At 33.6% G+C, this 16369-nt stretch overlaps 1 protein-coding gene across 6 annotated transcripts in view; it reads right to left on the bottom strand.

Moving 5' to 3' along the window:
• KLF12 (Kruppel like factor 12) overlaps positions 1-16369 on the bottom strand; it is a 539816-nt gene that overhangs the window by 143463 nt on the left and 379984 nt on the right. The window lies entirely within an intron of this gene.

Raw genomic sequence — 16369 nt, forward strand, 5'->3', positions numbered from 1 at the left:
AAAAGTACAGAAATCAATAACTCAACAAATATTTATTAAGAATTTTATTAAGAATCTGTTATAATCTAATCACTATGGTAGGCATTGGAAATATAATCACAAGGAGAGTTTTCAGTCTATTTTAGGGAACAACATTTACATAAAAAACATATTAAAATATAATCTTCCACAAATTGAAAATCATGTTCTCCATTCTAATGTTTTGCCATTGGTCAGGTCTTCTAATCATTCCAATTTACAGCTTCTAAGGGTGGAGGGAGGTGAGAAGTCACATCCTAAAAGCCTTCTTAATGCAGATATGATATCTGACAGTCCTGAATCTTCTTAAACAACTTTTGGAAGTCATAATAAGGAATGTATAACCTGGATACCTTTCTCACACCAGTAGTCAGAAGAAAAATTAAGGGTGAACAAAAGAGCAATGAAAATAAGCACAGAACAGCATGTTAACAATGGTGATTCACCTGAAAGCATAGCTTATAAGAGAAGCTGATTTCTTGGAACTAATTCTGGTCTAGAAGAAAGAAATAACTAGTTGCAAAAATCAGAAATGAAAAGAATCTTGATAAGAAGTGACTAGTCTATTTTAGAATATGTGATAGAGGTGAGAAAAAGTTAGATACAGTCTGACATCTACCTTGAATTTTTTGGGAGAGTAGATTTCAAAGGCTTCAGAGAAATAAAGTAAGTTTTCAAAGTCTAAAATTCAATAGGAAGAGTCAGCTGATGGATAGACATCAAGACCTAAAGAATCTCATTCAGAAAACATAAAAAGAAACAATTCCAATGAAGAAGAATCACACACACACACACACACACACACACACACACACACACACACACACCGATCATAGGACAGGAAGAAAATAATGGAGTTATAAAAGGGTCTTATTATTAACCCACCTACTTTCATTTTTCATGCATCTTCATAAAATGGAAATGAAGGAAAGTATTTAGGATAAACAGAGGAGTAAAATATTCCTATAGGCATCGTGTCATAGCCCTAGAGTTCAGAATGAGGTAATGTTAGTATTGAATACTAAAGATAATTTTTAAAAATCTGCTTTAGTAATTATATTTGAGAAAAGAGAAATATAAGAAAGGGGAGAATTTGAAATAGGTGTGAAGATAATGTGAAGAGAAGGCGCAACTCTTCAACTCTTATTTGACTTCTATTTTCTTTGCATGAAAAATGATCATTGGACATAAAGAACAGAATAAAAATAGTTTATAGCGAGATGACACAAATAAATGCAGAGACAATAAGGGAAGATGAAATTTGCCTCCAAGAGTTCAAGTCAGGGTGACCAGATGAACTACACCTCGGAGTACTAAAAATGGAAAGAAATAATTGCCGATTCTATAATAACTGTTGTTTAATCTCTATAATATCTCTTACATCTATCCTCTTTGCTCACCACCTTAAGTTTACACTTCTTCCTGGATTATTTTGATAAACTCTAATTTGTCTTCATGTTTCCAATCTCTTGCCTCTCCAATCTATCCTTCACACAATTTCCAAACTGACATTCTGAAAGCACAGGTCTAATTATGTCACCCCACTGTTCAAGAAAACTTAGAGACCCAAAATTCCTCTAGAATAGAATACAAAAACTCAGTTTGGCATTTAAGGCCCTTCACAGTCTGATTTTGTATTACTCCTCCTCAAGCCCTCTACATTTCAGCCAACCTAGTCAATTAGCTGTTCTCTGCTCATGACACTGCTGCCTTCTCCTCATATAGCTTTTTTTCTATGCTGTTCTCATCCCTAGGTTATTCTTAGTTTTCTCTTCTGGAATCCTTTGTTTTTAGAGCTTGGCTCAAGTATTACTTCCTACAGGTACTTTTTTCTGTTATTAGTATTTAATCAATGCTTGTTGAATTGAATTCTTCCCTAAAGATCCCCCCTTAAATTTCTTATTTTCTCTTTTCTTTTTGGTAAGGCAACTGGGGCTAAGTGACTTGGCTAGGGCCAGGTTAAATATCTGAGGACACATTTGAACTCTGGCCCTCCTGACTTCAAGGCCAATAGTTCTTACCCATTGCAGCACCTTGTTGCCACAAATTTCTTGATTTCTATCAGTGGTACCACTATTATATCTTACATCCAATAATTTTTGACTATCCCTTATATTCCATATGTCTAGTAAGTTGCCAAATTTTACCTTTTTTTTAAAAATTCTACAACCTATATATCTCTCCCATTCCTTTTACTCTCATGTTTATTACTGTATTTCAGGTCCTCATCACTACCTGCCCAAACTACTCTAAGACCTTCCTAATTGGTCTGCCTGCCTAAGTCTTTTTTTCTCCCTATACTGCTTCCAGACTGATGTCCCTATTGCATGTCTGATCAAGTATACCCTTCTTCTATATTCTCCTAGAACTCTATTACTTCTAGAATCAAATACAAATTCTTCAGTTGGACATTTAAAGCTGTTCAAGCACCTGGCTACATCCAGCTTTCAAAGCTAAGTGCATATTATTCTTCTTTAATGAATTCCACAATCCACTCAAATTAGACTTCTTGCTAATTCTGACATAAGATGGTCCATCTTCTTTGTCTGTACCTTATCCCATTCTGGTTCCAATTGCTGGAATGTACTCCCCCTCACCTCTGTATCAAAGCCCAGTTCAAGTACCACTTTCTACCTGAGTATTGACCAGATCTACCCCTTCCCTGCTGCTACTGCGATCCCCTCAAAACTACCTTATTTTCACTGTGTGTGTGTGTGTGTATAATATTTAATTTGTATGTATACATAGAATGTAAGCCCTTTGAGAGTAGGAATTGTTTTATTTTCCTTTGTATTCACAAGACCAAAAGAGTGCTTGGGACCAGTAGGTGCTTAATAAATTCTTCTTTGCTGACTTCATTCATGGATGTCATGAAAGGAATTCCTCTTCATTAATATGTAGTAATGCTGTTCTCCTAGATCCTTTTCTCTTCTCAGATTCTGTAGATTGCTTCTGTTTATACACTAAAGCTCTACAAAGTTAAATAAAATGTCATATATCATTTGAAAGATATCTGACATCTAATAAATGAGATAGTTAATATTTTTGCAGTTTTAAACCATTTTTAAAATAAAAACTTGCTATGCTACATATATATTTTTAATTCACTTTTTTCTACACAAAAATCAATTTCTTCTAACATTGCAATAAATACATTACATTATATCTGCTACCAATATATAAAAGATCTCTTTTCATCAAGAAAAATTTGGAAAGATTTTTAAAAATTGGCATGATGGATATAATCATATTCATGGAACTTACTTATATAATGAACCTTATAACTTTATATTTTAACTTTGAAAAGGGCCCTTGAGGAGTTTTCATATTTTCGCCCAGAAGCTCCTATTAGTTGAGATACAAGCAATTTTGGAGGAGTTGTGGGTGGTGGTGATATGTTTAATACTCATGTTTTCAGTGCCCGACTTCCTTCTTGGGGAAAATATTCATGATATACTCCTGTCAAATCTCAATGATCTCTGCAATTCTCACCCCTCATTTATTAAAGAATGACTCATTCTGATATAAATGGGGAAAATTTAATTGTAATCTTCTAAAATGTCTCCTTTCCTTCACCTGGAGGAGACCAGACTGGGAGTGGGAGATGATCTGCCATTGACTTGAAGGGTACCAATTCTGTGATTTTTTTTCTTTGAAATTCACCTTTGGAATGGGGAGTTGTGGTCACTCTTCCCTGAAATTCTCTTCTCATACAGTTGCAGGTCATCGAGGTAATCAGCCTTACTCACACCTATAGTGGAATGATTTTACTTAAAAACACCACTACTATAGCTTCACTTTCTTTGCCAGATCTTCACTTCTGCCTCCCAGCTCCCTAACTTCTCTAACAGTAAACTGATAATGCTGTAGAAGCATTTTGTCAACACTGACTGCAGATCAAACATTATAGTTTAAAAGAACTTTTGTCCTGAGAAACTACAGGAAAATGAAAATAACAACAATATGTAAAGGAAAATCTTGGAAACCACAAAGTACTAAGTTATCTGGGCTCTATTCCCAACTGATCTGAAGTTGGTGCTATAGATAATCACAACATCGACCTGGAGCATCATTGCTCCATCTGGAGTTCCCTTGTTTTCCTTGGGAATATGCAGGATTTGTAATCAAGAGAGCTGGGTTTAATCCATAAAGGGACTCTTTGTAGTTAATATGTGACCTCAAGTGGTTTTTTTGAGCTTTCTGATTCCCTCATTCCCTATTTCATACTATAGATGACAATTCCATAAATTATAGATGATAATTCTAGTACATCTAACTCATAGGATTGTTGTTTCACCAAGCTCACTATCTAGATGTTTGATTGATATTACTGTACTATTGAAGGGAATTAAGCTTTCTCACTTAAATAGTACTCAGATCCCATAATAGCTACCCTATTTTCACCTTCCTCTTCCCATGATTTGTCTAGAGCTCATTTTTTATCATCATCATCATCATCAATGTTCTCTTTATCATATATTTTCCCTGATTTATAGTTTTCAAATTTGGACTTCTTTCAAATTTTTTTCCAAATTTTATTTTTCTACCACCACTTCTTGCTGGTTCCTGCCTAGTCTCACTTACAAAGAAAATGACTAATAGGTTCAAGCTGCATCAATGAGCATCATTTCACCTTTGAGTTAGGAGCTGTAGGTTAATAGATCCAAGCACTTCTCCTTGTATAGACAAGGTGGGAGGTACTTTTCTTGGTCATCCAATTATAATTTCAAGATTTTTAAGGCTTAGTAATCCTTAATAGAATAAGAAGGGAGATGTTTTATAACACACTCACAGACCAGGTAAGGCAGTGGGGAAACAAAATAGGAATGAGAGACATTGGGTAGGAGGGAACAGAATAGTGCCGACAGGCTCTCCTTGCTCCCCACTTTAGTTAGTGACAAGCTAGCTGCTTCTTGCTGATTCTCTAATTGTTTGCCCTGTCAAGGACAAAGTACTTTCTACTTTGTGAAGCCTCTTTTGGCAGGATGGCTGCTTTCAAGGCAAGGAAAAAAAAATAGCAGTGGGGGTGGGAAAGGATGAAGAAAATTGTACAAAGGGAGAGAAAAGTCAAAATGTGGCAATAAAAATGCTTGGGTGCAGCTAGAGGTATTGACATTCTAAGAAAAAATTGATTCTATGATATATTTGTATTAAATATCTTATTTAATATAAGTATAATTATTGGAGGGAGACATTTTTCATATGTATACGTAATAGAATTTTTGTGTCTGTGTTTATAAAAATACATTTTATTTCTATCTTTTGTTTTAACATTGCCCTTAATTTTACCCATTATCTTTTCCCTTCCTCTTCCCAGAGATTAAAAAAAAAAGGTCCAGATACTCATTTGTGAAGGACCTTGTACATATATGGAAATATGTATACACACATATACATAGAAAAATTCCTTCTCCCATTAAATAGATATGTGGTTAAAAAAAAAAAGCAAACAAATAAAAAACAAAATGAAAGAAAATCACAGAACCTCAGAAATGGAAAGGAAGTTAAAGACAATATAATTCAAATTCCCAAGCATTAGAGGAATTTCTTCAACAACATCCTTCACAAATGAGCATCTGACTTCAGTGAACACTTTCAGCCATAGGATTCCCACCACTTGATAAGGAAATTCTACTGTTCAATCCCCCTAAATGCAAGGAAGACTTCTCCTTCCCAAACCCCTTATATTTAGTTGAAATCTAACTCATTGTAATCTACTCAAAGATCTTTGGACTCCTTGGGGATTCAGGATCTAACATTGCCCATAGGCCAGTTTCTGAGAAGTGATATAGCATATGGATGAATTCTGGCTTTTGAATCAGAAGATTATAGATTAGAGCTGTAACAAACTTTAGAATCAAACAAGAAGCAGTTAATAAAGACATTTTTAAAAAAAATAAAATCTCTGATAGGAGGAAGGGAAAAGATGCAGGGTGAAACTTAGGGCAATGTTAAAATAAAAGATGGCAAATAAAATATATTTTAACAAACACTCACAGACACACAACACAGAAACATCTATGTGTGTCAAGAATCATGCTAAAAGCAAGGATGGCAAAAATAAGGACATAATAGTCTCTTCCCTGAAGGAACTTTCCAAGCAGTAAGTCAAGGCAGAAAATTGATAGTATGTTACTATATTATAAATGGTACTTCTTGAGGAGAAAATCTTTTGGTGTCTTTGAGGATTTGAATCTGGGTATTCTGACTAAGAAATCTTTCAATACAATGAACTGACCTGACCCTTGGAGACTTGGCCCTTATATTAGGCTCTGCTTGATACTATACTTGGTATGTGATCCTGGGTACCCACTCTTTTTGAGCCTCATTTATAAAATGAGGAGATGATATAGTATTTTAAAGTGACTATTTATTTTAAATTCTTTGGTGCTTGATTATCTGTCCAAATTGAAGATGCAAATTTGCATCAACTGTAATAATACTACCTGCCTTTGGAGTTGTTATGAAAATCAAATGAGATAATTGTAAAAAAAAAAAAAAAAGTGCTTAAGAGTTATAGAAATGCTCGTTCCCCTTCCTTCAAAATCTATGATCCGATGAAGAAAATATCTACTTTTCCACAGCTCTTTACAAAGAACAAATTGGAATTTCCATATTAGTGGCTATAGTAAGTATGGTTTAATCTATATTGCTCCATGAAATCGTAGGAGATGGTAGTTTGGATAGCTAATGAGAATAAACTACAACACCCTGCCTTTCCTTTCTATGGAGATTCACAGATTTTAAGGAGTGTTCCTACAGTCTTTAGTTAAATGACATGCAAAAGGTTTTCTCCTCAAGGAGTAATATTTTCAATGCTGTAACACTCAATCAATTCTTTCATACCACTTTCTGCTTGGAAAGGCAATGAAGTAATTAAGTCTTTAAAAATATAGTTTAAAAATTAATATGTTTGTTGAGATTATAATAACAGCTATTAGCGTTTCATTTCCATAAAGAATTATAAATACAGCCACTTTCCTCACTTGTGGAAAAGAAAGTCTCTACAAATTTACAATTGTCTGATATTCACTAAAAAGGTGTCTGAAAATACAAAGGGCCTTTGTGTTTAAAACAAGATCAGAAAACTTTCTATTAATAAATAACTGTGCATTTACACGATGCTGAGATTTTCATCTAGCCTTTCTGCCCCTGACAAATCTAATCAAATTCTTCATGTTATTCACTAGTGGGAGTCTCTGAAATTCAGTAGCCCTCACCACCATATCATCATCAAACCATTATTTCCTACTCAATTTTTCTACTTTCTTTTGCACAATTTTCTATGAATTCTGAACATTTAAGTTAGAATAAACCTAACCAGCACAGTTCTGGGCAGAAATGCAATTCTCTTCCTGCAATCTTTTCAGCTCCAAATCACACTTTCCCCCTGCAACACACACACACACACACACACACACACACACACACACACTTAGACCTATAATCACTTCAAAGCAAAGATGATTTCTAGCCTTTAACTATAAATTAGTTTGTATATGATCACTAAATTCATTTTCATTTTTGAGCATGACAAACAGGGAGACTATAGGAATGAGGGCAATTTTTTTTTCATCTAGTAAACATTTATTAGTTGCATTGTACTCTTCCTGCCATACCTTCCCAACGATATTTCCTCCCCCAGAAAAGAAACTGAATTTAAAAAATGTCATTAGATAAATTTTGAGCTCCTAGAAGATATTTCAGATTAAAAGCAAAACCAGGTTTGTGAAAATATAATATTCAAAAATAAGAAGAAAAGATGACAAAGTTAAATATAGTAGTTACAACTCAGTAACTTTCCTTCTTTAAATAGATAAGCTGTATATGGTTGGTTGAAATGGAAATGATCTGCTAGGGTCTGGCTTTTGTTAGTTTGAAAATTAAAATGTAAAATAAGATGTTTCTATTCTGAAATATTGTGACACAGTTAACATGTTTCATCTCAGAATAGGAGAATCTTGAAGTGGCAGTCTCATCCAGAGAAACTCATATATGAAATAATATTTTTTCCTCCTTAACATACCTGACAAGTGGTCATCCAAGCTTCATTTTAAGCCATAGGCAGCCCATTCCACCCAGTGTTGCTCTTCTTACCATTCTCCCACCCTCTAAAAAGCCTCATTACAGGAAATATAATAGTAAACAAATGAGATAGCATTAAAGCTACCTGGTAAATAACACATTGTTTTCATTTTCCTCCTAGCAATGTTAAAATCACAAAATCTAGGTCTACATTTTGAAGTAAAAAACAAATTATAGATGTTCACTAGAATAAAAAGATTTAAAAGATATAATTTATGCATAATTTAATCCTTTTTTAAAATAAGGTTAGCACCTTATTACTAAAATAATGGTCATTTGGCCATCCTTCATGGCAATAGGCTTACAGAATACATGCCCTTCAAAAACAAACTGTTCCTGAGGGGGTCTTATATGCCCTTTGATTGGTTAACACAGTGGGAGGTAGGCTATTTCTGTATTACCTGTTTTGATAGTAGAGAGAATCAACATTTTCCCAGAACTGTCTGAGTAGACTCAGTGAGTAAGAATATATATCTGGCTGAAAGGGATAATATTTTCTCAATTGTGAATATCCTTTCTTATTCCAAAAATCAGCTATTATATAGTTTAGTGCTTCAATCCCAGAAGGTTTCAAGTGCTCAGACTTTTACCTGGTAAGGGAAGTTTCACCCTAGAACGCTGAATTTGAACTATAAAACTTCTATTCTATATGAGATGCAGAGTGTTTAGGGTGGAATTGAAGAGTCATTACAAATGCATAGAAAGTCACATTACTTGGGCCCCTTTTGGCTCTATGCTCAGATTCAAATTTTTCTTCCATGGATGTATTGTGTAGGGTTCTGGCATCCTTCCTATGGCAGGGACTGGAGAAGGAAAGCAAGAGTCATTTTTGGGGAAAAAAAAAAAACCAAGCTAGAGAATATAATTACAAGACCGTAGATTTGGACCTAGAAAGAATCTTGCAAGTCAAAAATCCTCACACCACATTGGAAGCACATAAATATCCATTCATGTGCCCCCTGATAATTGGGTGGAAAGTCTGTTTTCTGCCTTAATACCAAGAAGGGATTAGTTTAATCAAACTTTCCATCTCAAACTTCAATGACTTCATTGAATTTAAAAATTTGCTCATCATAAGGATTAAATCTATCAACAATATCATTGTTATTTCCAAAATGAAATGCACTCATCTGAAGTCTCTCATCCCCTTCATTATTGCATTCCATTATTTCACTGTATAATTGTTTTATGTCAAATTCAGCATATACTATATGATTTATGAGAGTGATAATTCTGTACCTTTCACAGAATCCCAGGGGTTGGCAGGGACCTCAGAGCCCATCTGGTTTAAGCCACATTTGAGCAGGAATTCCCTTCTATAACATACTTGATGAGTGATTATAATCATAACTGACATTTATGTAGCATGTTAAAGTTTGCAATCCACTTTATATACATAATTATGTTTGAATCTCATAATTGCCATGTGATGTAAGAACTGCAGCTTTTACTATCTTCACTTTCACAGATTAAGAAAAGGTTAAGTGACAAGTTCATAATCATATGGCAAGTAAATGTAGAAGATGATACTTTAACATAAACCCTTCTGACTTAGGCGGTAGGTAACTGAAATTGGGGATATCTCAAACTGCTAGGAAATTGTTTTGTGTTTTTTTTCCCCTTCATTCCATCCCCAAAATTTTTTTTGGGGGGAAATTGTTTTTAATTGTTCTACTCTCAGCAACTAAATATACATTGCTTCTAATTCTGCCTTCCTAGGCCAAAAAGGGCAAGTCATTGATTTATAATCAACATATACTAATATTTCTCCTTATAATTATTCTTATGTTTTATTGAAAATACTATTAGATACCTCATAGCTTGTTCTTAAAGCAATGAGTGAGGTCTAAGCTCTCTAGCAATTCATGGTCTAGTGGAAAGAGATTTCTTTCTGTCTTAGTGTGAACCTTAGTTTGTAGTGAGAATCTCCCCCCTTAGTCCACTGACTCAGACTTGTTAATGTGCCTAAGCTCATGCAGCAGAGTTGCCTAGAAATGTCTTTTAGGGAAGAGAACAGAAAAATCACTCGGTCAGTAGTTGAACTGAAGCCATGCATATCGATGGTCTTAATGTCTTAGGGAGTATCCCTCTAACTTTAAGCAACAAAGAAGAGACAATAGATAATTGTTCTTTGTGACCACTCATTCTTGACTGACTTCGAACTAAAGAAGGTACATATTACCTTATAAAGGGCTGTGTTTGTATTTATTGGGTCATTCCTGAGGAAAATTAGAGTCCCTATTCAGGAAAAGGTCTGGAGTGTTTCCCAGGCAAATGTCTGGTGCCTGTAGAATTGGAAAGGCTATGTATCTAATTTGGGGGTTAAACATGAAAACAATGTTATGTTGTTTCCTCTTTTGCAATATACACTCAAAATTTTAACTGAATTCAATATACTTTTAGCCAATGACACTTATATTTGGTTAATTACAGATTTCTGTTATGTAATTTTGTTACATTTCATCATATGCTGTACAAAATAACACTATGTTATATTAGGCAGCTAGGTGACAAAATGAGGAGAATACCAGGCCTGAAGTCAGAAATATCTGAGTTCAAACCCAAATTCAGACACTTACTACCTGTGTAACTATGGGCAAATTACTTAACTTCTGTTTGCCTCAATTTCCTCATCTATAAAATAAGCATAATGATGGTTCCCACCTCTGGGGTTGTTGCCTGTCACATAATAAGCATTCTATAAATGTTTCTTCTGATGATGATGGAAATCCTGAAAAGGGCATTAAACTTTGAATTACATTTAAGAAATTGTAATTCTGGACTTCTAACTTCTCTGTCATTTAATGTTTCTGGATATCAGTGATTTTCAAGTCTTTTCTAGCTCTTTTTCTATGGTCCTATAATTCTATGCCTTGTAACTCCTTATTTATTAACTACTGTCCTTTAGCTTTATCTTAGTTTATATCTACTACTCTCCAGGTCAACCAATAATGTGGGACTTAGAGAACAATCTGGAATTAAGTAATACACTCTGGAAATGCTGTTCAAAGGAGTTGGGGAAATTTCTCAAGTTTGTCTATCATGCCATTAAACTTTTTCTTTTTTTTTCTTTTCACTTATTTTTACACTCCTTTTTTCTATTCAAATTTATATATCATCAAGTCATGGCAACTTTGTCATAATTCTTCTAACTTCTCTTTCTTTCCTTAATTAGCAAATACAGGATTGTGGTTCTAGGTATGATGTCCTTGTTGGAGAAAATTTGTCATAATTATTGTTGCAAGTCTCTTCCATTTTCCTTCTGTTTATAATCCTTTTTATGCCAATGGAATGATGTGGCTTGGTTGGCTACCTTTGCCAAACTTTCTTTAAACTGATTTTAGCTTCCAGTACTTCATCAGATGATACTGCTTATAAGCAACTAGCATCTTTCCAGAAATGGTTTTTAAAACCAAATTTATAGTTTAACTTGCTGTTCACTTTGGCAGGTCTACCTCTCCTTTTGAAAACTGAATCATTTTTGCTGACGAACTTGCTTGATAGATCTACAGGTCTCTGTGTAACAGTTATTTTATATTGGTTAAACTTTTGAATCAAATTATTATTAAGTTCCCCATTTCCCATTTTTGATTGTCAGTTACTTATTTAAATAGTTCAAGGTTCAGTTATTTCAATTGTATGCTATATGTTTTCCTCATTATTGGCTTTTTTTTCTGATTATTAGAGGAAACTTGTGAAAGACTATATTGTTTCTCAACTCAGTGAAATAATAACAATGGAAGTATATTAGGTTTAAAAGAGAAAGCTTTGTTTCAGTGAAACTGTAAAATAATTTTACAATTTCTCAAAGGCAATACAGAATCTTCTCTTTTACTCCGACTCAACTGTAGATCCAATTCACTGTCCATTTGTAGTGTCTGGGGTGTGTGTGTGTGTGTGTGTGTGTGTGTGTTACATGTGTGATACCTATATCTAAATACTATATTATATGTTTATGCAGAATATATAAAGGATATACATAGATACATGTGCCTATAAATTATGTTCTATACACATATTATATCACAGAAAATATATAGTTTTAATAGTTTTATGTATCATATAAACATAATATATATACATAAAACAAATTCAAATTATATAAAACATAGCTATTATATACTTATGTGCTCATCTGTGTGTAGTTTATGTAAGACAATATATTATATAACACAGACATAGATGGTACATACATATATGTGGGTGTTTAGATTACATGATTTTAATATTTCTAAGAAGGCAATGAAATGAGGACTTAATAATTTAATATTAATCTGAGTAGCTTATTTCTTCATTTACCATGATGAGGCTCTTTTATATGTGGAGCAAAAGAGCATTTAAAAAAAAAAAAGCAATGTTTAGAGGAATGGGCTGCTACGGTACTTTCCAACTCTGAAGATTAAATATATCATTGTGTCACAATAATTCAGAATAAAAGCTTATTTTATATTCTACTAAGCATGACCTTCCAGTGGATAATCTAAGTGTCAAGTAAAGTCATCTACATATGAATTAAGGACATCCACAATGATGATATTGAAGAGGTAGATACAGACTTCTGTACTTAATATTCAACAACATGCCAAACAGTTATCACTTCATAATTAACTGAAAGATAAGATTATATTGTGCTTATTGTTGGTTGATTACTAAAAAGCATTTGTTTCGGTAAAACAAAACACTACCATAAAGCTCTATACAAGAGGGTGATTCCTATTCACATGTCAAAATCATTCAAGATTCTTTGGAAGATCTGACATTAATAACCCTATTCAATGACCTTCTAATAACAAACATTAGTTAAGGAGTAACAAAGGGCAATGTATTTGTCATAATGACAGAAAAGATTCAGTACAAGGTTCTGGACAAGTTTAGATAAAATCCCAAAGTGAGGTCCTCTAAAAACTCCCATTTGAAGAAGATTTTGTGCTAATTGCAACAAACTCTAGAATACTGAGGAGATTTGAGTAACCTGAAATTATTTAAGGAGGTTTGATTAATCCTCCATATATAAGGAGAAAGAATGTCTATTGCTGATTTCCACAGGCATTTGAATGGACACAGTGTAGCTTATCTATACACACACACACAGAGATAAGTATTTTGTGTGTGCATGTGTATATGCACATCTTGTTTAGCCCTAAGATTCTACCAATGTTGCTGTATGTTAATGACACTTTACTCATAGTTTTATTTGTAGTCATAAGCTCAATGCGTCAATAAGCTCTGTGCTTGATGCTGCAGGTAGAAAAACAAATGTGGAACTCTCCTTACCCTCTAGGACTTTTCTTGGAACAATAACAAATAAATGAGGAACAAATGAACCAGTCATTCACTGTTTGATACAGTTAATAAAACAAATAAAGTTTCTTGATACTGTAAAAACTTAAATAATCATCATATTAAATTCTAACAATAAATGGCAGGTAAGTGGTAGAGTGGATAGAGAGTGGAGTTTGTGTTTATATTTATCCTCTGATTCTTACTAGTTAAATGACCCAGGGTATATGACTTCAACTCTGTTTATTTTCAGTTTCTTTATCTGTAAAATGGGGATAAAATAACAGTTATCTCCCAGAGAAGATCAAATGAGGAAATAATTATAATGTGCTTAGTATAATGACCGGCACATTATGTGTATATAAATGTTAGCTATTATTATTGGCTATTAGTCATAAAAATATTTAATGTGAAGAAAAGGAAATGATTTAAAGAAGATGGCCAAGAACAAAAAGAGAATACTGCAAATGAAAATAAACTCAGTTTATCTTGGTACCATAAAGATAGGTATTTATATCAAAAAAAAAATTGGGTCATGCCTTAGAATTTTTAAAAAATTTTATTGCATAAATTTTCTCTTCTTAATTCTAAGTTAGCTAGTGTATTTTTTTCCCCAAAGGACTTCACTGAGTATAAAGCAGCAAGTTACCATCAAGGATAATTTTCTCTTTGGAATTCATTGTATGCTATTGTCATTGTAGGCAAAACCATTACCATGAACATAGAACATCTGTCATATATAACCAAAACATCAAAAAAAAGTCCTAGTGATAGAAAATGGTGATATATTTGTATAATTGTCAATATTTATTGAATTAATCTGGAAAAATCTTAAATGAAAATAATAATAATAAATGCTATTTTAAAAACGAATGTCCCATGTTTTTCATAAAACTAAATACCACTAAAATGAGAATGAATATATTAATAGGTCTAGGAAATCTATCATGGAAGACTAATTCAGCTTCAGAACTATGATGTACATGAATCTCTAGTATTATCTGGGTCTTCCTGGAAGCTGATTTGTGAATCAAGTTATTCTTTTGACCTCAGATGACATCTTCTTGCATTTTATTGCTAAGAATGGCGTTCCTTATTAGGCAGTTTTCTCTATTTAGATGTGATTGACAAAGTGTATAACTACAGCAACCATGTCCTGACATTTCCTAGAAGTGCTCAGTCTCCAAAAATAAAATAAAGTTTTAATGAAATCTTGCAAAAGGACGGGCTTATAAGAATGTATTCTCTGGAGGCAGCTACTTGGCTCAGTAGTTAAGCGTACTAGGCCTGAAGTCAAATTTGGCACGAGGTCAAATCTGGACTTAGACATTTACTAAACTCTGTTCACCTTAATTCATTACAAAAAGAAAGAAACCTACTCTCATATCTTTGCCAAGAAAAACTTATAGCATGATATGGTTCATGGGGTCAAAAGGAGCTGGACATGACTGAATAAAAACAGAGAATATATTAGCTTGGAATTTTGCAAATCTAATCTAAGGGGTTTTAAACTGAAAAGTACAAGAAAGAAGGAAAATTGTTTATGTTTGTGTTTATATATCAAGTTAGATACCACACAGAATCGCTATAATGTAGAAAGGAGTATAGCAGAACACACACATAGAATTTCTTAAGAGGAAAAAAAAAACTTAATAAAAGTCATGGTTTCAAAGTCTGTATGTAAATTTACCAAGTTATGGATGACAAGAAACATAAAACTCGATTTTCACATGAGAAAATAAAAACAAAAATTTAGCTTCATAGGTATCACTGAGACTTGGTGAGATGAAATCTTTGACAGGAATATGGCTCTGGAAGGATACCCATATTTTTCAAAATGAACATGATAGATAAAAGAAATGAGGAGTATTGTATATTAAGAAGATTTACTCTGTGAGGAATCCAGGAACCAGAACCACAATGCAGAACAACTGAATGAAGAACAAAGCAACAGAAACAAAAGTGATATTGCTATTCACATTTATTATTGGTCAGCTGGACAGGAAGATTAAATAGATTTTTAATATAAATAAAAATAGATTTAAATTTTTCAGAAAAATGAAAGAGTGTAAGGTCCTTGGGGGCAGGAACTAGTTTAGGTAACTGGGGGGGGGGGTGGCCCAAAATTTGAAAAGAATCTTCTATTCTTTACCCCTAATCCCTCCACAGTTATCTTCTCCCTTCTAGAATGTAAGCTCCTGGGATGCAGGGATTGGCTATGTAATGAAAGGTGGATCTTCATGTCCAGTAACTTCTGTAACATTCAATTAATAGGGAATTAGGAGAGGAACTTGTGTTTCCAGATAGGAAATAAAATATTGTCTTTAGAGTTTCAAAGGTATGTCTGCTAACTTAGGCACCCATTCTTGCAAGAATGTAAAATAAATTTTTCCTGCATTCATCAGTGGAGTTCTTGGGCAAAATACTTTGTTTCTTATACCTGGGGCATTCTATACAAGAGTGATGAAAGATTTCAATTATCTGGAAATCTGTTTGGTCTGGATCTGGATCTTTCTCTCTGTCTCTGTTTTTCTCCATCCTTCTATCATTCTTTCCTTCCCTCCCCAGAATGCCTAATAATTTCTTGGCAATTATTTCATTCTTCAAAAAACTGAGAAGCCAACCACAGACTATTTTAGTATGATCGTGATTCTCAAGAATGAGGAATAAAGTTACTAGGGCAGAAAAAACTGGGAAGCTTGAGGGAAATTGACCACTCAATCATAGAATTTATGACAGAAGATAAATTTTGGGCATAGTCTGATGTGCATCTTGAGTTTTGGGAAAACAGATACCCATTAGATTGTAAACCACTATAATGCAATTACTCATCTTTTTCCCCTTTTTATCCTAGTGCTTATTACAGTGCCTTGGACATAGTAGGTGCTTAATAAAAATATTTACTGATTGACTGAATTCAAAGAAAAGATGGGCATATCTCCAAAGACATCCATAGGGAAACAGCTCAGATAAAATGAGGGAACTC

This window comes from Sarcophilus harrisii, chromosome 3 (genome assembly GCF_902635505.1).
Source record: "Sarcophilus harrisii chromosome 3, mSarHar1.11, whole genome shotgun sequence".
NCBI classification, from domain to species: Eukaryota; Metazoa; Chordata; class Mammalia; order Dasyuromorphia; family Dasyuridae; genus Sarcophilus; species Sarcophilus harrisii.